The 24273-nt window shown below is 39.4% G+C and overlaps 1 protein-coding gene across 11 annotated transcripts in view; it reads left to right on the top strand.

Annotated features, from left to right (window-relative positions):
* Positions 1–24273, top strand: part of ZBTB20 (zinc finger and BTB domain containing 20) — a 492314-nt gene that overhangs the window by 158619 nt on the left and 309422 nt on the right. For all 11 annotated transcript variants that reach the window (XM_074852862.1, XM_074852854.1, XM_074852881.1 and 8 more), the window contains one exon: positions 12299–12374. The gene's annotated coding sequence lies outside the window, so the exon portion shown is untranslated. The remainder of the gene's footprint in view (positions 1–12298; positions 12375–24273) is intronic.

Raw genomic sequence — 24273 nt, 5'->3', positions numbered from 1 at the left:
CTTCTTGGATAGATATAAGCTCAGTTTGGGATCGAAGCACTTTAACCTCCTTTTGAGAGAGTTCAGTATGATCAGAAGAGAAGGAACAGATTATCATTCTCCTTGAAATTCTTGTCCAGTTTGACTTATGTGTCTGCGTCTCTTTTCTGCAAGTAATGACAATAACAGAAATTATTTTTATTTACTTTACTAGAGGACTTCTTGAAATCCTTAGATGAGATTACACACGGTTTCAATTCTATATTGAAAGTTCTGTTGGTTCTTTTAGCCAGATATGTATTTTTGCAAGTACTGCTTAAGAACTTGTATTAACAAACTTAACAAACAGTATTTTGAACACCTGGGAGAATAAAAATCTCTTTTCTGCGTAATGCCTCCAACTTTAAATATAATCATTCAGTGTTCTGCAGCCAACAACCCAGAAGTTGTCCACCATACCTTTTAAGAAGAGAGCATTGTACCATTCAAAGCGCAAAGAAAATAAAAATAAGAGCTCAAAAAAAATATTTAGTGAAGGAAACTATGACAGCATTGTACTTACAACCCAAACTGTGTGAATTTTAAGTTGTCTTTTATAAGCCATATCTGATAAAATGAAAACAGGAAATTTGCATAAAACGAGACAAAATTTGGGATTGGTACGAGTTATGTCCCTCAGAGATGAATACAAGGTTATGAAAAGAACACCTGCGTTTCTTTTATATATGTATATATATCTGTGTGTGTATAAACAAAAAAGTTTCAAAGCAGAAGTGCCAAAGTTTCTTTTCACTCTCCTTCCTCCCCCATCCCTATGGTACTTAGTCCTTTTGGCCTCTTTTTTACAGAAGATTAAAAAAGGCACAGATTTCAATTTTTAGAGTTGCAAACTATCTTTGAAGATCCCTTCCACTGTAATATTTCTGGCTTCTGGCTTTCAAACAATTGCCATTTTACCTAAAAGGGCAACATGTTTACAGATTGTATGTGAAATCACTTTTGAGAGTAATGTGTTTCCTGAACGTGTCTATTTTTAGCACGGTGATAGCTCAAAGCTAAGAACCCTTCCTAACTGGAACTGTACTTGTGGGAACTTAAAGATAGGGTTCTTAATTTTTTCCTGATATGGACACATTTTAACATGGGAGGCATCTTAGGAAATCTGAGACAATCCTCCTCTTATTCATAGCTTCTCTCCCCTCCAGGTTGGAATTGTGTTTTCTATTTGAGAACTAACTGTGGTTGCTTCCAGTGTAAAGTTAAATGTTGAATGTATTTTTAGCTGTCTTTTTTTTTTTTTTTTTTTTTTTTTTTTTTAAAATGCAGTTAAGCAACTGGGAATAAGGTGAGCCAGAGCAATGTAACTAAAGAGTTTTCTGCAGGCCATCAGCAAGAGCCTGGCCAGTGGTATGTGGACTGTCATGCAGAGAAATGGTGGTAGTGCATGACTCTTCAGAAGTCCTACAAATAAACACTTGCCTGGAACGTTTCGTTAGCATTTTAAGAACAATAAGGGAGTGCAGATTTAATAGACTAATATGTTTAAGTGGCCTTGGTACCATCTTACTTAACACAGTGGGATATTCTGCAGCCTGCAGAGGTAGGAAATAGTTCTGTACACATTTACTGTGTAGGACTTCCTTCTTTTGGACTTAATGTGGCTTAGAACAAAGCAAAACCAACTTTTCTCCTGTAATTTACCAGTGGAAGAAGCATTTCGAAATACATTAGAGAGATCTTTATTTGTCTCTGTGAACATCGGGGCCCTGCCATACTGGTTATTTTTTGTTAATGCAGACTTCCAGTCAATGAGGACAGAAAGGAGATTGCTGACTACATAAAATTCTGGGCTGGTTTGAGTTATAGCTCAGGAGATGGAAACTTCCTCTCTTGCCCAGATATGAGGTTCAGTCACAGTTAGGAAATATAAAGCCATTAATGTCACAGGACATTGTTAAAGAGTGAGAACTTAAGCTAAAAGGGAGAAATGCATGAGGGAGAGTCTTGTGTTGGATGGTGGCAGCAGAGGATCTGGCAGCTGGACTTCTGAGTTCTGCTCCAACATCTCCAGATCTGCTGGGGGAATAATATAGCAGTTGTTGGCATCCCTGTAGCTCTTCATGGAAAAGAAAGCGTGTTTCTAAATAATTTTGAGATTAAAGGAGGAAAGGCTGAATATGTTTGGGAATTTCTGCCCAGTTACTGTACCAACTGATTATAGGGACATTTGACTACATGTAATTGAAAGCAAACCTCCATTCAATTGACGTTAAATAATACACTATTTTATGTAATAGTCTCTATTAAATACACACAATGGGAATTTATAGGTGTATATAACTGCTAGAATCTTGTTCTTTTTCCTGTAAACTATTGCCCTAAAGTTTGGCTTTTTGTCATATTTCTCTTTTCTGCTTACATACATTAGAGTAAATGAGCAACAATCTTAAAAAAGGTAACCACAGAGTGGAATAGCAGGTGGTGTTTTGTTTCCTGGTAGGCTTAATGTATTTTGCAGGTACCTTTACTGTGGAAGATGCAGGTACAGATTTTGTTCCTTATGCATTGCTAAGGACTGGGGTAGGAAGAGTGAGATGGTGCTAGTCTGCATTATTTCAGAAAGAGTTCCTCAGGATATGAAAAGAAACTAAGCAGCTCCTCCATGATAGACCCACTTCCTTTGTATAGTTATTTGTAGAGAACATATTTCAAGAGTGCTGAGCTCTTTCTGGGGGAGGTGCAGAGGAGGGAAGGAGAAGGCTTTTAGATCTTCCATGCAAATTACAGGCAGGTTCATCTTTGGTAAATGTAGATGCATCTCAGTTATGATGACAAAAGTCTTGAAGGCTTGAAGACAAAAAGTCTGCTTTTAATTCCATCGAGGTATATTGAAGAAATAAAAAGTTTAGTTGTATAATACGTAAACGATTCCTTCTTTTATTTGTGAATATTATTTTCACTGTCTTAGCAATTGGTCTTGAAATATTTTTCTCGGCTTAGTGGCAACACAAAGGCATTAGATCAAGAACGTTCCAAGATTCAGATTGGCTGGTATTTGCTTATATCACCCTGACTGAATGTTACCAGCTTTAAAATGCTTTTTTGTTGTTCAGGAAATTTTAAAACAGCTTTGATTTCAAACATGAAACTTGGCAAGTGACTGGTCCATAATGTGTTCTAATCACTTCTGGTATTTTGGAAAAGACTTGAAAAAGATTGAAGTTGTTATTTTATTAGAAATCGAGTTACCAGTTGCATATCTGAACTGATCTTCTTTACCTGAAACATAATTAGCATACAGTCTTGTAGCCTTTTGCCCAGTATTAGTGTTAACATGATGGAACTTAGTTTTGTATTTTGCTGTACCTGTCTTTTTTTTGTTAGAATTTTTTTACTGCTAAAAAAATATATACCAGTTTCAATTCTGCAGTTTGGTTGACCACCAGGGGGGTCCATCTGATCTCATCTGTTTTGTTTAAACATAGATTATGGAACAGGTTGAATACCCAACCTTACTTTTATAATAATAATATTTTATTGTATGTTAGGGGTGTGTTGTTTTTTGTAGTGCAAATGGAGCCAGAGTGAATTTTAGTCTTGGCACTTTAAACAATTCAATCATTGCAGAAGCCCTATTAGCCTGAGCTCATACCTAGCGTGTACTCTTCATTTTACGTATTTGAAGCAGAGATAAATATTGCATAGATTTAAGTGTGTACACACTATAGCTCAAGGTCCCTGGAATAACTACAAACATAATTTGTATTGGACCAGGCCAGCAGGATGCTGAGGTCTCTGAATCCAGTCCTGCAACATATTTAGATATACTTTGCCTCCAGCAAAAGTAGCCATTCTTTTTAAAAATCCATTTTAAACTTATCTAGTAATTATGCTGTTGCTTTATTAGCTAGATTTTGCAGGATGTGGCTGGCAGTATAAAAACCATTTTGTTGTTTTTACTAATATTGAAAGTAAATGGAAGATTTTTTTTTTCCTCCTTTTTTTCCAAATATTATTTCCTGTTCTGATGTAGCGATCAGTTCGAATTATTGCTGATATATTCTCTTTTTCTGTATTGTTTCTGGGGAAAAAAATGACAATAGAACTGCCAAGTCATAATGCAGGAACTGAATTTCCCGGAACTTTTGTGTAGTTCCAGCTTGGTCTGAATTTCCCTTCTTCTAGGATGTCTAATTAAACAGGAATTATATATATGGACTTTACTGGGAAATATGTGAGAGCTTGCATTGGTGTTACATTAAAAGTTTAAGCAGCAGATTTACAATACAGTCCAAAGGTCTCAAAGTCTTCTGGTATTAAGTTTCCAAAGATTTCTGAGATGAATGAAGTGGGGGGGGGGGGTTGGTAGCATTGTCCCTGTAATATTGAATCTCAATAGCCTGTACAATAAGATATTGTTCAGTATCCTCCTTGGGCCTTGAGCTTAATATGGCAGTTACATAAACTGAAATAATGTGAAACTTCTGGGCATGGTTTGTGCATGACATTGTGCAAGATAAAGCTGGTTTTGGACTTCAGGTTAATGGCCTACTGGCAAAAGAATAAATAATGTGCCTAAGTAAAAGAGTGCATTGATTTCTGCTTCTGCACATGGTGGGATAAACTTAGTCCATGCCTAATCTGAAGCAGTCCTGATACCACTTGAGGTGCACCTGCTTATATGAAGTCCAAACTTGCCCTGTAGTCCTAACTTTACTTTCTATTAACTGTACTTCCTATTAAAAGGTAGCATGTCCCTTTTACATGTCAAAATCCCAAGGTCCTTGGTAGGCCTGTAGAGATAAATTCCAAAGGAAGTGGTCAGAAGGCCTTTTTAAAAACTACTTTACATGGACAAAGTAGGTGGCTGCTGAGGGTAGCAGAACAGGGATGGACCTCCTGTCCATCTAATGTGTCCCAGGACGCCTGAAGCCACACTTCCTGTTGCTGCTCTGGAGAGCTGCAGGGGGTATTGCCACCCCTCATTCTTTCCACTCCTCTGGCATCAACTAGAACTACAAATTCATGCCTCTGTGCTGATACCACTTCCCTCTTCGTCTTTTTCTCCTGAGAGGAGTGTCACACCTTCGTCCTAATCCCTTGTCTCTCTGCGGCAAAGGAGGGGGAATGGAAGCTCCAGATGTGAACAAGGGAAGGCAGATTCTCACACTGCAGGCAGAGGGGAGGAGGTGCTTGTCAGAGAGATGGGGTTAGGCTGCTGTGTGAGGGTAGAAGGAGTATTGTTCATTCTGGGAGAAGGTCAAAGGTCCCAAAAACGTAGATGGCGTATCTCAAAAACGATCTGGGTTACTAGGTACAGTCTCCTGATGTGAGATTGGACCAATAACGAAAAGTCAAGAGTAAGAACTGTGACAACTTTACAAAGTTTCTTACAGTTGAAAACCTGCAGCCTTTACTCCGTTACTCAGTTTGCTTTTGCTGTCTCAAGAAAGAAGACAATAGAAGTTATTTTGTCCTTGTTCTTGGAGCGGCACAATTAAGCCGAGGCTGTGGTGCTGGGCATGTGTTCTCCATACAAGGGAAAGGAAAGTTCCAGCATTAGTAAGAGAGAAAGGGGTAGGATATAGTGAACTTCATCTTGCTGATATTGCTGAGTTATCCCAGAAATATTCAACTGCCATGTTTAATTGCTCAACACTTAGGGATATTTAGAATTCAAAATAAAGATTTATCACTTTGATCTTCTCTGCCATATGTCCCATGAAATGTATGTGCGTTGCCATGTGGTTTTCCATTTCACCTCAGTATATTGCCTTTCATCCAAGATCTTGCCCTTTCATAGATGAGGGTCAGACTTGAACTCCTTTGGGGCAGATCTGGGAAGGAAGTGGAGAGGGAGCACCTATTAAACTGCAAGTACTACGTGTACGCTGTGTCTCTGTGGGGATAACTCAGTGTCATCTCCTGTACCAGAAACCAGCAATGAAAAGGCTTTAACTGTGCAGGGCAGTGGAAATTCAGGATTACAACTAAAGGAGGACCCTGTTTCCAAAGAAGAATTTAAGGACATTATATATGATTACTTTAAACTTTAAAATTTTAATCATTAGAAGTAATATCCTTACTCTAAGAAAAGAAGCCAGATGATCTTCCCTGACCACATTGGCTGTAATTTTTATTTTAGTTTGCTTTGCAAGGGAGCCAGTTTCACAACTAGACCGTATCGGTGCAGAGTAACGTGACAAAGTCATACGCTCACACAGTGAAAACCTTGTATTTCTGAGTTCAAAGCCAAATTCTCTATCTTTTCGATACCACTTTTTACATTTTAAGGTATATGAAATAGCACATTGTTCTGGCTCATGCACATTTCCATTATTTGGATCTTACAATTTTGATTCCTTTCACATTTGATACGTTTCTTATTTCTGAATCATCAGTTTTGGATGCTGTCAATATTTACTGCTTTTTCTCATCCTTAATGAATCTGTTTAGTGATAATAATCCTAGCACCTATTGCTCGCCATCGGAGTAGATTCTTCTTTCTATTCTTATCTAATACCATTGATTAATAACTCGTTGCTTCCTATCTGTCAGACAGTTTTTATCCACCTTATTGTATTATTATCCAGACCATAATTCTCTAGTCTCTCTATGAGCTTCCTGTGTGGTACTGTGTCAAAGGCCTTGCTAAAATCCAAACAAATTATATCCGCCACATTTCCTTTATCCGCCCAGTTTGTCACTGCACTGAAATACCCATCACAATGAAACATTTATTGATGTAAGTTTCTGTGTTAAACCAGAATAAATGTGAAGGTTCTGCTGTGATTATATGATAGAGCCTGCTTCTTAACAGGTATTATCATTTTATGCACTAAAGATAATTTGAGCCATGGGAGATGATACTATTCAACAGGAGCGGTAAGGCTGTGAAGATCAAAGCAGTATGAACCTTGAAAAGAAGTGGGAGAAGCTTATATGCTACAATAACTTGTAAAGGGCATAAGCGAAGTCCTCAAGCTGTATTCCAAGAGAGATGCTCAGAGAATACCAGCTTCAGAGCTGCTTCACAATAAAACTGTATCTTTAGAGAAAGAATTGTTTGGGCAAGGCCTCATGAAAGCTGCATGCTGTCACTGTTCCTGTTCCTTGGGAACATAAACAGGATCTAGGGACAGCTTGTGCAAGAAAACAGTTGGAATAGGGAATATCATGGTTTTTAGCAGCCAACTTGATTACCATCATCGCCCCCGCGTAGGAGGAAAGCTTCAAGAGGTGTTTAGAAGGATGCTGGGTCCCACCTGGCTATAGCAGAACTACCAGTTAAATTGTACTTTAGGAGTCCAGGTCAAGTCTTAAGTGCAGTTATAAAGAGACTAACTCTTCAGCAGGTTGAGAAGTTCAGCTTCTTATGTGCTTTCACAGTTGGGCTCCTCAAGTGCTCGTTGCTTACTCTGTTAGCAGGAGGATTAAATGAGAGGGGTGGACTATGCCATTAAGGGATACAACACGTTGAACAGGTATGGGGGCCCTTGTGGGGAAATTGCATCCAGTACCTCTTTCAAAATGACCATTAGGGTGGATTATGCATCGTGGCTTTTATTCAGTTGCGTGTCTCTAACTTTCTGAAACCCGAATTTGAAGGAGTGTTAGTCTTTGCCCAAGGCAGTATTTTTCATACTTGAACGAAAATAGTTCAAACACTATTGGGGGTGTGGGGAGTGTGTGAAAAAGTAGCCAAAAATACACCTTTTTCCTGATTAAAATGCCTTTCTAGCTGAAACAGCCACGGTTTGGAAATTAAAATTTGTAATGCATACAGTCTTTGCTGGGAAAGTAAACTCAAAAGATGAATGCCATAAGGAAGATGAAATTTCTGTGGGCACCCAGCTTTGCAGTGAACTAATAACAGATGGAGATTTACCATTTTGACAAAGAAACCTTTGGTCTCCTGTTGTCTGTTCCTGCAGTGGCAGGAACCCTCAATCCCAGCACAGTGCTGTAGGTTGTCCTCTGCTCCTGTTCTACTAAATCACAAAAACTCCAGGCTTGTCCATCAGCGGCCCGGTGACCCCGGTTTGAGCCACAGTCCTAGGGTTAGGAAGAAGCCCAATTCAGCGCTGCTATACCATAAAAGTGACCATGAGTTCAAAGACAGAACTGGAAATGACCAAAACTCCTGTGTAATTTTGAAAGTGTTCAAAGGGTTCTAATTCAGGAAAACGTTCCTTCTTGGGAGATTTCTTTAAGCACGTGCCTTTTTTATTTTTTTTTTATTCTATTCCCTGAAGACAAGAGAATGGTGACAGAATAAACCTGTTTATAGAGAACTAATACCAGCTAAAGTGCATTCACATTAAAAAAAGCAACAGAGGTGTAATACTATATCTACGTTAAAAAGATTTCTTCTTTTGCATTACTGATGAGCCGAGACAGAGCATTGTGCTGATGTGTCTGTACTGGTTCCAATTTCAATGTTTGCTTATTTGTTGTTAGATGAGGAGCCTGTACAGCATCAACCTCCCGCTCTGATTTCTGTGACACAATTAGTCCATGGCTCTGCTTGTGTTTTCAAACCTAAAATGCCAGAAAGTAAGCTGGGCCATATCCTAAGTCATCATTTGGATTCCGAAGTTGGAATGAGGTCTCTTGACTGGCCCCTGAGCTTATTGAAAATTCTCCTTGGAAGTAATGGGCTTGATTTTAGGTTGTCGTTCCCCCACCCCCCCTTCCCCTGGTTGTTGAAGAAGGCTTTCTTAATATTATCATTGAGTTTTCTCCTAAGGACATCAGTATTTTACTTTCTGTGAATAGTTATTTGTGGCAGTTGCTTCATCATTGATTTTCAGTTCCCGAAGTGAGAGCAATGGTACGAGCAAGTACTTTGAAAAAGATCAATTGACTGATTTTGTAAATTCTATGTAGAAATTTCAAAAAGTATCAGTAAGTGTTGTGCTATATTGTCTCCTAGGCTTCTCTCTCCTCGTAACTAATCAGCTGTACATGATTCTCATTAGCCTGCCTCAGCTGGCTTTGGGTATTGAAGGAAAATCAAACCCTTACAGATATGGAACTTCCTTATTGCTAAGAGGTTGCAGAAGGCTGACATTTTCTGAAATGTTTTCCAATTGCAAATGATACTTTTCTCTTCTCTTTAATTTTTAGATGGAATGAATGTGGTTCTTATGAAACTGGGGGACTAGACCATAAACAGGCGTCAGGCACAGTAGAGTCGGGTGCCATACAAGTCGTGGAATATTGCTAATGAACTTTGGTCATTGTACTGTCAGTAGCTTTGCTCTCACAATTTCCAGTGTCTGCATAAACTTTATGGCAAGCAAGAATCATGAGAAAGCAAAGTGAAAGATGTTTACCTTCTGATACTTGTTTTTAAAGCCTTTACTGAGAGCTAACACTGGCTCTCCTGTTAACGCTCTACTAATGTACCTCATTCCTGACCTGCCATACTCCTCGTTCTTGCAACTCCAGCTCCTGGGCCTCCCTCAAGCAGAAGTTCACCGGCTGTTCTTGAGCCATGTCTCTTGCTTTCCACAGTGGGCTTAGGGCACTCGTCTCAGACAGGGTCTCCTGCCCCGGTGCTAAGCGTGCTCACCCGTGCACAGGAACGCAGGCCTCCTGCTTAAGGAGCTGCCTCCATTTCTACCTCTTGCTCGTATATACCTGTCTAAATCTCTTCGTCTTGAGGTCAGAGGTTTCTCGCTTTGTAAAAGGAAGATATTACTAAAGTGGCAACGATTGGTACTCTTCAGTTTGATGAGGCTGTCTGTACGTTTTGCTGTGGGTTTAACTCCAACGTGTAGCTAAAATAGCTCTTTAAGATGCTCTGGCTGCGTGTGTCCTATGTCAGGTGTTCTGTTAACTATGTTATTTAATTGAAGTTTTTCAAGATGCCAGTGAACGTGCTCTCCCAGCAAGCTGTTTCCGAGGCTCTGTTTCTTTTAATGGGTGGATCGTAGCATACGCCGGTTACGCCTGCCCTGAGGAGAGGGGCCACGTTATCCGCAGGCACTGTGCCCCGCTGCGTAACTCGCAGAGTAACGCTACATGTTGCTTTTCCTCCTTTTGCCTTCCAATCAGAAGAATGTGGACAAAGCAGGAAGGACTTGAGGTTAAAACTGCAAGGAAAATACACCGAAGAGCAGTTGTCAGGATAGTGCCCAGCATGGGAAAGGGGTGCTGTACCTTTGTGCTTTGTTAGGAGAGGGCTTCCTCGTTCTCTACAAGAAAAATGGGGATTTTGGACAAAACTCACTGTGATGAAGTCCATGCACCAATTTATTCCTATTTAGGTCATCGGAATAGGGCTTCAGTGGTGCAGTCTGTATGCTGGCTCCTGTATACAGGGATACATTTCACCCTCAGTGAATGCTCTTTGTTTTCTCAGTTGAGGTCAGTTTTGCATTACATTCTTTAAAAGAAATAGCTTTGGATTGCAAATACCGCTGCCCCTCTCCTTCCCTGCCAGCAAGCCAGCATTGCAGTCCTGTGGAGATGTCAGAAAAGGGGTAAATTTGGAAGGGGAAGGAAGGGAAAGAAATGGAAGTTCAGTGGCTGAAGCTGTTATCACTCATCTGGCAGTTGTGCTGTAGCCTACTTCTGGTGGACTTACCTTTTTTTTTTTTTTTTTTCCTGGATTTCTCCACTGTTCTTCTGCCTATCTTACTCGATGCCAGTCAGAAGAAAGAAGGAGAATTATTTGATATAAAGATTGTCTAAAGGACGAGGAACACGTTTCTCAAATGGTTCCTTCAGGATAAATTTCATCCAAGCCTATAAAAGTTATCCTGTGACAGCATCATCCTACTGTCAGGGGGCTCTTGCTCCTTCATTTGAATGCTCGAGAATTGGTTCTGCATGAGATTTGATAATTCTTGCTGTGCTGTCCCCTTCCGTGCTCTCTGCTTTGCCTCCTGCTTTTCAGTACCCCTGATCTTGACAGAGTGGAAAAGTTAAACCTAAAAATAAGTTCCTGGGCTTGTTCCCATTGGTGGTATATCCGTGTGTATGAACATGTTTGTGTGAGAGTGTATAGTCTGATACAGTGCATTGCTTTTTAAACATCTGTGGGGATGGATTGGGAAGGCTCATATAACACCGAAGTCCGAAGAACTGGATTTTTACTCATGGGAGAGCAAAGGAAAAATTTCACTTAGGAATTATTCCAGCCTGTGGGACATTCAAAATCAGTATTAGATTCACATCCAGGATTTATTTGCAGATCTCTCTCAGTGTGCTGCTGGTGAAGAGAATAGCTTTGACTTTGAATGGGGTAAATTAGGCAAGTTCTGCTGTCACCTTTTAAAAATAAAATTTAATGAAGTTTTGATTTGTTCCTTTAATGAATCATTGGTACATTGTATGTGTCTGTGTATATTGCTGTATGGTTTGTTATTATGAGGCCAAATCCTGACAACTTATTGCAAAATTGTTTTAATTTATTATTAATATTTTTTATTTTGCTCATTTCTCCTGGTTTTGGAGCCTTTATAATTAGATATAATTAAAACCACAGGTTTTAAACTCCAGTCTAACATTTAAACTCATATTTATGGCGCAACCCCTGGAGTTTTATTGTCATTCCAACTGCATTTTGAAAAAAAAATTTTTTCTTTTGCATCTGTTCAGATGCTGTGTCTACAGCTAATGCTTCTTAATCATCCATTTTGCACAGTAAAATGACATTTATTTTACATGTTAAGAAACCTTGCAGTTTTATAGAGTAGCTATTTTGTATCCCTTTACAAAAGGGTGCAAGGGACCTTTTGCCTTGTACACTTTAAAAACAGCTTTCTTTTTTTTGAACTTGTCTTTCTCTGCTCTTCCATGCAACAGTCTGAAAGTGCTACATGCTGTAGAACGAATTTTTAAAAAAAATGTTGTTGGCTGGCATTATGTAAAACCATATTTTCCCTTTTGGTGCGTATGTTCTGGTCCTAGCAATGTCCTTGTTTTGCTGAAATTAACATTTTTTCCCTCACAGTTGTTGGTATGTGATGGTGTTTTTCTGTCTTCTTTAATTGTGATGCTTTTTTTTTTTTTTTTTAATTAGTATAAGGTTGATTGTTAAAATTAAGTGGCAGAAGGCTTCTTTCCAAGTTATTCAGAGATCTTTTGCTGAAGAAATATATTTTGCTACTCTCAATTGCCTTTTTCCCCTTCTTTCATTGCAAACTACTCTGGGAAGAGCTTCTTTTAACAAAAAAAAAAAAAAAAAAGGCTACGCTTGACTGATAATGCATTGCTTTGGATGGTGAAACATTATGAAAGTTTAATTTTTAATTAAATCTGAAATACCAATTATAACTGAAAGAGATTTTAACCTGTTTCTTTTCAGACTGCCTGAAGTTACATTGTAGATGCTGAAATCACTGCACCTTAAAAACAAAAAGATTAAGCTGCACTGCATTCCTGTAAGTAAAAGCTTTTCCGGTACCTTTTGTCCGTATTTTTCCTCTATATACATCCAAAGTGTTAGCACAGTAGCTCGTCTTGGATAAAGGTCAGAGTCCCCTTGAATGGGATTTAGAAGTTCAAAGGGTGTTTTATTTAAAAATTAAAACCGAACATACATCTTGCAGATCTTTAATTTCAGACCCCTGAGCAGATAATTCTTTTCTGCTTTGTTTCCAGTATTATTAGGAATAGTGTGCATCTCTGTGTTTGTTGACTTACAGTTCCTGTTGCTTTGTCAGTGAGGATGGCTGCACTCTGGTGCAGAGATAACAGAAAGTAGCTGAAGATTCCTTATAGCATAAAATATAGTTTATTCTCTTTTTGTGATGTCATATCAAATTCTTCTCCTTTATACAACAAAAAACCAAACAACTTTGTGATGACATCACAGGGGGTTTCAGCTGCTTTAGGGTGTAGATGAAGGCAGAAATGCTTAATTCATCTGTGCTGTGACACAACAAAACAGTCAAAATAACGTCTTGCGTCTCTCTGCAAGAAAGGAGCCTCTTTCTGAGAGCGTGGTTATTCCATAAATGCAAGTCAGATTGTACATCAGTCTGATCTACCCTTATTTAGAATCTGTTTATTGAATGTATTTGGGACAATAATTAAGATTTGGAACTTCAGTGGCTGAACAACAGGCATGCAAAAGAGGATTGGAAAATATAGTAGATTCAGATACTCTGAATTTAATGAAATAATACGTGAAGAAAAATTCAGGAGCTTGTAGGTAGTAGGAAAAAATTGATTTTAGTTGGACAGTACAAAGCTGTGGAATATTACAAAGCAAAGTCGGTTTGTTTTCTTCTTTAAGATCAAAATGTGCAGTCTATAATGAAATCCAGAGCCTTCTTCCAGAGTGGCACTTTTGTACTTCAGTATTAAAATATTTTAACTATTACATGGGATTTTTCCTCCCCCCACCCCCCCTTTTTTAAAAAAAAAAAAAAAAAACAACAGGATTTTAATGATTTATTTTAAACTAGCTGAAGGGTACAGTACACTGTGGGCAGCTAATGCATGCCCCTTCCAGCGTGGAGAGCCAAGCATGACTCAGGCAGGCAGATTGTGCCATTCTGGCTCTGCTCCATTGTGTTTTTACATTACTGGCAAGGGCCGTGCCATTGTGTTGTTTAAATATTGTGTATTAACTGCAGGCTGTGGCCAGTGAATGGTATTTAACATTTTCTGCTCATCATTCCTGAATATGAGCAGCTTCCCTGGCCACCAGAGGTTAACCTTGCAATTACACAGGTGAGCTGAGTTGAAAACACTCGTGGATTTGCTGGGTCCAGCAGCAATTTAAAGGGAGGCGTTGGGTGAAAAAGGGGAAAACGCTTCTGAATCTGTGAGTACAGAATTTCAAAGTTGTCTTGCAATTTTCTGTGAACAACCAGGAGAATTTTTGTTGGAAAGTAGAAGTAATTCTCTTTCCAAAATGCAGCAGCAGACTGAGGAGTGAATTAAGGGAAGTTCTTTGAATCTTTAGGATCCAGATGGTCAGTAAGTCCTGCATGGACAGCCCTAAGGCAAAATAGCAGGTAGCGATATATGGGCCTGATGATTAGTGCTGGTTGGAATGGGCTTTTTTATTTATATGAGACTCTAGGCTTTGGAGAAGAAATAAGTAAACAAGTCTAGAACTCATGTATAGGAAATATTTTTTATTATTAAGGGTGGCAAGCACATCAAGGCAGAGATGTCGAGCAGCTTGCTCAAGAGTAAATCACTGGTCAGACTTGGAATGGGGTGTGGGATCACGACTCCCAAGTCTGTTCTGTTCTGCATAGTTCTTCTTTCAGTTCTGTGAAGTAAAGGTCCAAGTTTCTGACCTTTCAGTTTCTTGTCTCATTTTCTTTTTCCAAAAAAAAAATAAAAAAAAAAAATACCCCACCTGTAAACTTCTAGCTGCTCCTAAGTTCTGAAGCCTTGGCATACGGCCTGTCTCTGGAATACAGAAGAACAAGGTGGGGAACTTTTATGTATGCACGTGTATGCTGTAAAATGAGGATGTGATTCTTACTATACCTTGTGTCCATGTAACTAGTGACTTGGCACAGTAAAAATGGGGCACCTTCTTTATAGAGGAAAGCAGGCTTTAAGGATTTCTTTTGTTTCCTATGTATGTTCACGCTAATCAAGTGCTTTTAATTCTGAGGTCTTTAATAAACTTCCCAGTATGGCTTTTCTGTATTAACCTGAAGATGGCAAGAAGAAAAGGCAAGCCATGCTCTGCTAGTTTTCTGGGTTTTTTTGAATTGGATTTCTGTAATTGAAGGGTGGAAAACTGGCTTTAGGGTAGGGATGTCCCTAAAGCAACTGATTAATATAAGATGGGCCAAATTTTCAGCTAATAGGAAAATATGCTTAACTTGATACATGGCATTAGAAGAAAATACAGATTCACAACACGTGAACATCTGTCATCCAGTTGCATAAAAACACAGCCTTCTAAATGTAGTGCAGGCGTGCTCTTAATGGGAAAGGTCTGTGGGCTGGATTCTTGTTATGTTGGGTGCTCTGGCCGTGGTTTCTATGTACTAAAGTTATGTGTGTTGATAGGCAAGTAGATTCCTTCAGGTCCATGGGACTACTCAAATACTGAACTTTAAGGATGTGGTTAAGTACTTTGCTGTTTGCAACTAACCCCAGGTAGGATTAAGTCAAGCATGAGGAGTTACTTCTGCTCACATTCAGCATCTGCTGGATTTTTAGAATGAGACAATGGCAGCGTATTGTGTGTGGAAGAAAGAGATTCTGTACGCACAACCTGAAAACCTGTAGAGGAGACGCACTGGATGTGTTTTCATTGCCATCGGCTAAGGCCAATAAGGAGTATACAACACATTATTTTTGTTAAAAGAGAGGTTTGTCAAGGTTTCAGCCTAATGCAGCCCTGTGATCTGATTACTGACCAAGAGCTCCAGTGCTCTAATCCTAATGGGTGCTGGCTCATTGAGTGGCATTCGACAAGTCATTTAACCTCACTGTGCCTTGTTCAGCAGATCACTTTTTCAATCTGGTTCAAACTGATAGAGCTTCGTGAACATTACTGAGTTTGTGTTTGTAAAGCTCTTAGAGGAGAAATAGTAACTATTGTTATTATTATTAAGTATATTGTGTAGACAAATCACAAGAGATGGAGATACAGCCACTCATGGGGGTGATCTTTCACTACTCTCTTCTGCCTTTGTTTAAGTCCATCACTCAAAAGGTATCAAGGCCAACTCCAATTTACAGAGTATTTCTCATGTCACTCTCCCCACTGTTGAGTATTTTATTGTTCGTGTTCTCTCTCTGTCTGTTTCTCTCCTGCTTTCCTCCATGCTGAATTAACCTTGCATACCAAACTTTATTCCCCTTTTTTTTATATTATACAGCAAAGACATTTGTGTAGCCTCCAAATTACAGAGAGCAAATTCATTTTGTCTAGTGATTGTTTGCTGATGATGTATGAAACAGACAGAAGACAGTTTGAATTTTCATAAGTTCAATTGAGCTTGCAGGCATAAGGAAAGGAACAGGCAGAACCCAAGCCAGTGTGACACAGTAGGCTGGCATCCCAGAGCGCACGCTGCGTGTGTAGCGTCAGGATGTCAGGGCTGAGAAGGGCTTCGTCCATCACAGGACTGCTTTTAAATGAAAGAAGAGTTTTGAAGCAACAAACAAGCTACCCTACTGTGTTCTTTGCAGCGCAAGAATCCTCAAGGTTCTTGATGGATATGGGATCTCTCCTTCCTTCCTGTAACTTGCTGTTTTAAGTAGAATTTCATGTCTAAGATGGGCTTTGCCGAGCCCTGCAAATTCCCAGTTTCTATTCCTCTGACAAAATGTAAACCCTCAATAGTTTGTCAAGCCGTTTTGTTTTGGGGTTTCTTTATGCAGAAGATAGTGGCTTGTAGAAGCTAGGCTGGAGAGGATGTGTACAAATGTGAACTAAGTATGGAAGTGTGCTTCCTTTGAACAAAGATCAATGTCTTGGGGCTGACTGTCGCTGAGGAATTGTGTTAGCACTAACAAAGAGAATTAATTTTGCCTTTTCCCCTTCCTATACCAAGGCATTAATCCCGAAACTCATGGGGATAAATTCTGCCCTGATTTCCACCTGTGGAATCCCAGTGGAAATGTGGAGAGGTCAAAAATATTTGTCAAGGTAGAAATTGTCCTAGTGTTAAAATTGTTGAGAAAGCAGAAACTGGTTGATTGTTATCTGGTCCAGGGACAAGAGGATATGTAGGAGCCCTGCATGGCATTATAGGCTTCTGAAGGTGTTGCTTTTGTTATATGTTAGGGAGAATATGAAAAAAAATATTCTAGTGAGTGAAAAGTTATAATCAGGAGCACAGTGATTAATTGTTCTTCATATCCACTGGGAGAAAGACCTAAAGAAATCAGTTCAACGAGCAGTAGAAATTACCAAGTTACACATTAAAAACCATGTTCTGACTGTGTTGGTTGTAAAGCACTGAGATGCACAACCTGTAGATACTGTGGAATCAGGGAAGGTTTCCTTTTTGAGGAATGGCTTGGAAAACCATCTCTCAGGGCGTACTAGAACTCACCATAAGGCAGACCAGCCTGGATGGGTTCTGTTGCTCCCTGGCGTTTCTCTGATTCAGTGTACCGTTTGGGAATGTTGGTATGTGGCTAATACATTCCTGATTAATAAAGCTTAATGTTCCCGAAAGATCCCCAGGGTTCTTATTTTTCCATCCTCTCATAACTGAAACCATACTGTCTCTTCAAAGATTTCATTGGGCTGCCAGCATTTTGCTTTGACCCTTCTTTTTTTAGAGAGGGACAGGGGAGGGAGTCATGTAGACACCAAAGGACAGATTTTCAGTCACGGTGAGTCTCATGGTTTCTTTCCAGTCAGTGCACAAATGCTGATTTGTTTCAGTTACCGGTTTTTAAAATTCAAATGAACAGAGACACTCCAGGTATTGCCTGATACAGAGGCCTCTGACACAGATCATGGAGACAGCTGAAAGTTGCAAATAGGATTGATGATCAGAGCAATTACATGAATGGGGCTGGAGTAAAGCCTGCTACAAAAAGGTAAATGTCTCAGGATATTGGGAGTTTTGTAATCGTCTCTGTTTTATGATGATTGTCTTTGTTTTCTGAATTTTCATGTAAACATCCTTGAAAGATATTTTCACTTAATGAAACCGCAAATCTCAAAATACAGTTGGCCAGCCTGAAAATTTTGTTAGTTCTCACATTGATTTTCATCAGTCCCATTCACAATTTAGCACAAAAAAAGAGTTGGGAATGATTAAGGTCCTCGTGCTTTCTGTGTTTTCTTGCAAATATGTAAGGTTTGGGTTCTTTGGGAGATGGGGAGGGGTTGTGGGAGACTGTTGCTGTAGGTCTGTATGTTAAGGGCATCAGTTGTAGTGTACAAATGGGTAGAATCCTGACTTTTTTCATAGGTGGAAGTTCTTGTTTTTGCAGAATAGCGGCCACAATAGATGAAAACAGGAAAATGGCTCTCCAGTGTGTGGTTGCTTTAGTATATAAAGGAGTATGGGTTATGATTCACTCACATTAAAAAGGCATGGGCGTATTTGCATTGATTCCCTGAGTAGCACTACTTTAGTAAGTTGTAAAACACTTCAGCATTTCAGCACCTGAAGATGGTATGGTGAAAGTGGACAATCTTTCACTCTCTTTCTCAAAGCATTTGCTGGTCTGCTTCAAGATAAAACAAAGACTAAATATTATTGAGTAAGGAGAGTTATCTTAGACCAGAGATGTCATCAGATAAGCTACAAAAGAAGGAAGAAAGGCAACACAGACCTGGCCTTTTCCAAGCCTTGGTACTCTTATTTTGTCCTATCCAAAATGAAATTCTTCAGCTAAACCAGTGTATAATGGGAGGGACTCCACGGAAAGGCATTGTGGTTATTCTATATTTACATCGGTGTCCCTGAGGACACTCTCACTGAATCATTTCAAATTCCGGAGTCTGATGTAGGGCAGTCTGATGAATGTAAGTTACCCAAACTTTCTGGTCTGTTTTCTTCATTAGTATAAGTGGTCTAGCTCTGAATTTTACTATAAAGGATCTGGTTCTTCTTATTGCCCTCTTTCCCATCATTGCCTCTGCATCCAGATAATAGATTAGAAGAGATTTTAATCTTACTTGTGTCAAAATTGGTCTGTTGTTTTCAACAGTTTCCACTGGCACGAGAGAGATCAGAATATTTGTTTCATTTATTTTTAAAAATAAATCATCTACAGAGCTCCCCTGCTGACATGTCTGTGGCTTTGGTGCCAGTGCATGCTCTCCGATAAGGAATGCTGTCCTTCAAATACATATTTTAACAGGCCTGTATTTCCTCACGACAAAAGAATTCCTCCAGCATCGTTGTTGTGTATGTGACATCATCCTATAGCATTTTGGTTTAAAAGAACCTAGTTCTTGCTCCTAGCTTCCTTCTCTCATACCTCACTCCTTTAGGTGCCTGCAGGAGCTGGCAGCAGGATAACCCGATTGGAGATAGTGAGCACTTGGCAGATCAGTCTGTGCTGTTAAAGGCCATTGGAAAAATTTTTGGCTTTACAAGATGTTTTGGTGTCGGTAATAACTGAAGGCACCTCTGAGTCAGAACCTACACTAACAAATTTTTTTGAACCCATTGCTTTCCCTGGAAGATCTGTTGGTTTTTATTTTAGTTGCCTTCCTAATGTTTCCTTAGAAATTTCATTCTAGTTCATGTAATGTTCTCATGGAAATTTTGAATATTGAAAATATTTTGTAAAATAGAAGAATGTTACCTCTTTCAAGACTGGCAATAAGTAATCAAGAAACCTGTGACTCTTAGCATCAGAACCTTTTGAAGGAATTAGTTATATATTTCCCAGTAGCAGTGATAGCAGCGGTGTGCCAGATCACCGCATGTCCTCTCTGAATGTGAACTGGCGTAGGCCCATGATCCTGCAGTCCCCTCTCATTTAGGTAGGATATGGTGGCACAGTTCCTGCTTATGTACTTCGCAAGATCAGACCATCAATGGGAAAGTCTGCTGAACATTCGAGTCTGAGCCAGAGGCAGATAAATTCTCATCTCTTCCCAGTTTCTTTTTCCATTCATTAGGGTTTCAAGAGAGGAGGGTAATCTGTTTTGTCATGTCTCTTGCCCTTGTTTTAATACACAACTAACTTTCTTATGTCTGAGTAGCTGTCACTTCTCCAGAACAAGTGATATTGGATTCCTGAAGCAAACAACTATAAAATGATCACACTTCGGGGCAGATTAAGTGGTAAATGACAGCTTTTGCCTGGATGCAGTTAACAACTAGAGGGAAATTCCAGTGGTCAGGGCATCACACAAGCTTGAGGAATGCAGAGAGAAGATGCTGAGGGACCCAGAAATCAAGTGACCAAGAGGGTATAGAGTTACGTTGGTGTATCAACCTGACGGGAAATATAGCACAATTAGAAGTGAAAAATCTGAGTCAGTAGGCAAGGTTGCTGTAGGTACTGATGCTCATGGTTGGCACCTGAATGTAAGAGTTTTGATTCCTCATAACTGTTTCAATCCTGTGGGAAGGAAAGGATTGTGCTTTTTACTTTTGTCAGGGCTTCGGTGCTGTTGAATTTGTTCTGGTGCCTCTTGGCCATGTGAAAATCATCCCAGAGATGATACTGCTTGCCGTTTCTCCTGTGTTACAAATTGACATGTTACTACTTCTCAGCTTCTTTCTGTGTGTGTGGCTTAGAAAATACTGCTCTTTACGGCTACATCTGCCATTACTCTGATCACGCTTGCCATTCAGGAAGACATTTGTTTGCCATGACAAACTCCTTTTGACTTTGTCTTTGTTATGCTGTGGTGGTCTCGTGCCTATATGCTGACACACGTGGCTCTAGAACAGCACTGACGAAAATTTTCAGCTATTAGTACAACTCTAGATATCTAACAAATACTTAGTTTCCTCGGGATAACAGTTGTGGTGACCTCAAGTGTTTTCCTGCCCTGTCTGGGGAACTGTCCATTGGCAAGAGTTCAGGAGAATTCTTATGCAGGAAGGTAATCACAACTAGTATGTAAGATTATAATCTCTTACATTAATGTGTATGGTTTTGGAGTGGGACTAAACCAAAGCTTTGCATTCAGGTAGTTCCTGAACTTCTGGGGTTCTCAAAACTTCATTCTTTTCTCATATGTGAGTCAGCCTGTTGCAGAGATTTGGAAATTGGTGATGAAAGGCCACTTTGTTACCAGGTCCAAATCCATTTTAGGGGCTTTAAAGCTAGATGCAGTAACATTTAGGTGCTTGACTTTGAGTGGAATTCAAACCCCGGAGTTAGGGTCTTTATTCAGTATTTGGGATGTATTAAGGGCAAAGGGAAGAATCTTGTTGGGTGGAGTGCAACCTACAGACAGCCAAAGAGAAGCTCTAGAGGCTGAAGGCTCAGTGATTCTTCATGGACAGGATTTCTTGCCAGTAAGAAACACAGAAAGAATCTTTTCCTTACTGCAGCCATTAGATGTGCCCAGTAAATTTTACTTTTTATGAAACTATCAGCTGTTAAAATACATTTTCTATCCCCCTGTAGAATTTGCCTTTGAGCCACACAAGATAGGCATAGATTTCCTGTGCCTTATGATGGTGGAAAACATTTCTGATGTCCCTGCATTGTCAGACTGTCAGGGGCACAGTTTTCTATGTGATTATCTTTATTATGATTTAATTACATTTAAAAGCCTTCAATTTCTAAAAATACCTTATGCTGTCTCTGTCATAATGTTTAGAATGTATCTATACCATATTGTAGTTATTCTTTAAGCCTCCTTATACCTAGAAAACCTTGTAAAAGAAATGTACTGTATAGCAAAATAGATGTTCCTTGTTTAATGCTGAACTAATTCTTAAAGCTGCATTGTAAATAATCATGGTTGTGCTGGTGGAAGTCTAGAAAGGGTAGTAGATTTTTCCTCCTGCTTTTTCTCTGTTGAGATGGTAGGAAGCCTGAATATCCATGTTGTGAAACACCGAGTCTCACTTCTACTGCTGCCAGTACTTCATAGGATAGGACTTTGCCTGTAACTCCCCCCAGCTGCTTCCTAGAGCTGGCAACTCAGGGCTATTGAACTCAGTGAAATTCAGGGCTGCAGGTAAGTGGTATGGCAAAGCAAGTTTTCTTTGTAGTGCCCAGAGAGGTTATGCAAACGTAGTATCACCTGCAATCCCTGCCAGAACTCTGCACACCATTTCTGTATTGAGTGCAGCCATTTTCTGATCACTTTTATAGATAAAGAATGAAATCCTGGCCCCAGTAGAGTCAGTGAGATTCTTCCACATTCCTTTCAGCGGAGCCAGGACGCGTTGCATGTATGTGTGCTTAAGCTGCGCCTTGACATAGAGTGGGTTATGGTATGCCTGATGCGTTTTCACGTATACATCTGTTCCCACCTCTCCATCCGTGCTGCCCCTGCTGAGGGACAGGCACCAACTGCTCTGTCTGCCATCTTCCCAGCCTCAAGGTACCAGAGGAAACGTGGGACTTTGCTTAGCTGATGTAGGGGAAAAGGATTTACAGTGGGAAAACAAATACATCGTACTTTCTTTAGAGATATATTATTTTTGAAACAACTAGATTTAATTTAACTGTTTTAATATCAGTGTGACATGAAAGTTGTCATATGTGTGGTTTTGCCCAGTAGTGGTTGAATGAAGGTTTATTTTTGTTTTTAATCTCCTAATTTTAGGTGATTTGGAGTTCTTTGGTGAAAGTTTATAGGGCTGTATTGGTTATAAGTCATTTTCCTCTCCCATTTTATCTACCCCAGTTTTAATGTTAGCTTACAAAACAGTTTGTTGTTTTGTGGAGCCGATGGGGAACTGGCAGATTCAGTATGGAGTTCAGACAAACTGGTCCTCTGCTGGACTGGGGTTGGGCTCTTGCTTGCACTGAAACCAGGTGTAAAATTCCCAGTTTCTTTCTCAGTTTGACTCCTACTCCACTGCAGCTCTGCTAGCAAATGGAAACTCCTGCACTGATCTTTCTCAGTGTTGAGAGCTTTCAGAACTGAGTCTATATTTGGCCTGTATTTGTTTAAATACAGGGGAAAAAAAAAAAAAAAAAAAAGGACCTTGTTCTGCACATTTGAAATCTCAGTCTTCTCACTTAAAGCAAGGTCAAATAGAATCATAGACTCATGGAACATTTTGGGTTGGAATGGACCTTAAAGATCATCTAGTTCCAACCCCATGTCCATGGGCAGGGACACCTTCCACTAGACCAGGTTGCTCAAAGCCACGTCCAACCTGGCCTTGCAAATACATGTAATTATTTTTCAAGTTTAGTGATAATTCATGTGGCTAAATTGTCAGCAATGGGTGGATATTAAAGATGGATGGTACTGTTGCCCTTTAAGTAGGGCCTCCATTTACTTTAGTGGTATTTTCACCAGTTTCAATGCTCGGAGGGTCAGTTTTAGTGTCTTCTGCCACTTTGCTAATACAGCACTATTGTTAAAATTCTTCCCTGATTCATTCCTAATGGCCACATCATTCGATTCTTTAGGTTGTAATAAGTTATTAATGGTGTGGAGGGTGAGAAATGGTACAAAGTTAAACAACAAATCCTGATGCAGATCTTACCCAACATACATTATAGGAATAGGCATCGCATGTAATGGCATCCTTGATGCTGCTGTGCTTATTGTGGCTGCTCAGTTTACTAGTCCAAACTAAAATGTGCTCTCCTCTGCCCAGTTGATCTAGACCAGTAGAGAGGAAAACAAATCGTGTCCCCTTGCCTCCCTGCTCTCCCTGCTTCATAACTACCATCCCAATTATCTTGTCAAAAAGAAGTTTTTATGGGAAAAAGATAACGTATCACCACAATAACTTCTGAACATAGCTCATGCCTCCGGACTTGATGCGGCACAGAAGGTCTGACTTTACCTCTAGGCCCTGTAAAATAGAAATGCCTTCAACAGTGAGCCAGCAAAATGTGAAATTAAATAGGGGCAAATGTACATTTATGTATAGTCACATTAACCGACATACAATTTTTCTTCGGAAATTACTGTTTCAAGCAAAATTATAGCAATTGAAAATGTAAGGAGGAAAAATATTGAGTTTGGTTTGTGTGGTTTTGTTATTTTTTTGCTTAATTTCACGATATATAAGTAGCAATGCATTTCTTCCTGCACATCAATCTTTGTTAGACTGCAAGAGACACTTAGGTTTAGGAAAGGTGAAGGTTCAGTAAGTACTAATCTAATGCTTAGTGACTTTTTTCTTTGCACAAAACACTGCTAGTTTTTCTACAGTGACGTGCAATAATGCAAATATAGAAATAGAAAAGAATGGAAGGACTTACTTGGAAATTCTAATACACAGAACTTTCAAAACAAATTTATTTTTGGCTTTTTAATTATGTGGGAAGGTTCGGTATCACTTCTTTTTGAATACTGACTTCAGAAGGAAATGAGAAGTAAAAATTTCTGGCTTGTAGCTCTAAAATGCCACAAAAGGCATGGTAGCTCACTAGTAAAAGTTTAAGCTTAAACTTTTAGCCCTAAGTTTAAACTTTGAGTCACAAGAAAAAAGATCTGGGATCTGTGGCTTTTTGAATTCTATAGGGATGAATTGTGTGGTCTTTCTGATGCTACAAGCTGCATCTCCCTATAACTTTCTCTCTCTAATATTCCACCATCATTTTTGTGTCTAGGTACCTCTAATTCTTTGTCTTCTCTTGGGTCTTGAGTAGAAGAATTAAGGTAACAACCTCCCTTTTTGCTAACAGAGGCTACTATAATAGGTAGTTGAGTATTTCTTGTGGGTGCCAGGAGGAATGACTATTTTGTGGACAGATATTGTAGTAGACAGAAGT

The sequence above is a fragment of the Strix uralensis genome, chromosome 2 (genome assembly GCF_047716275.1).
Source record: "Strix uralensis isolate ZFMK-TIS-50842 chromosome 2, bStrUra1, whole genome shotgun sequence".
NCBI lineage: Eukaryota > Metazoa > Chordata > Aves > Strigiformes > Strigidae > Strix > Strix uralensis.
This window is presented reverse-complemented; position numbering and strand designations above follow the sequence as displayed.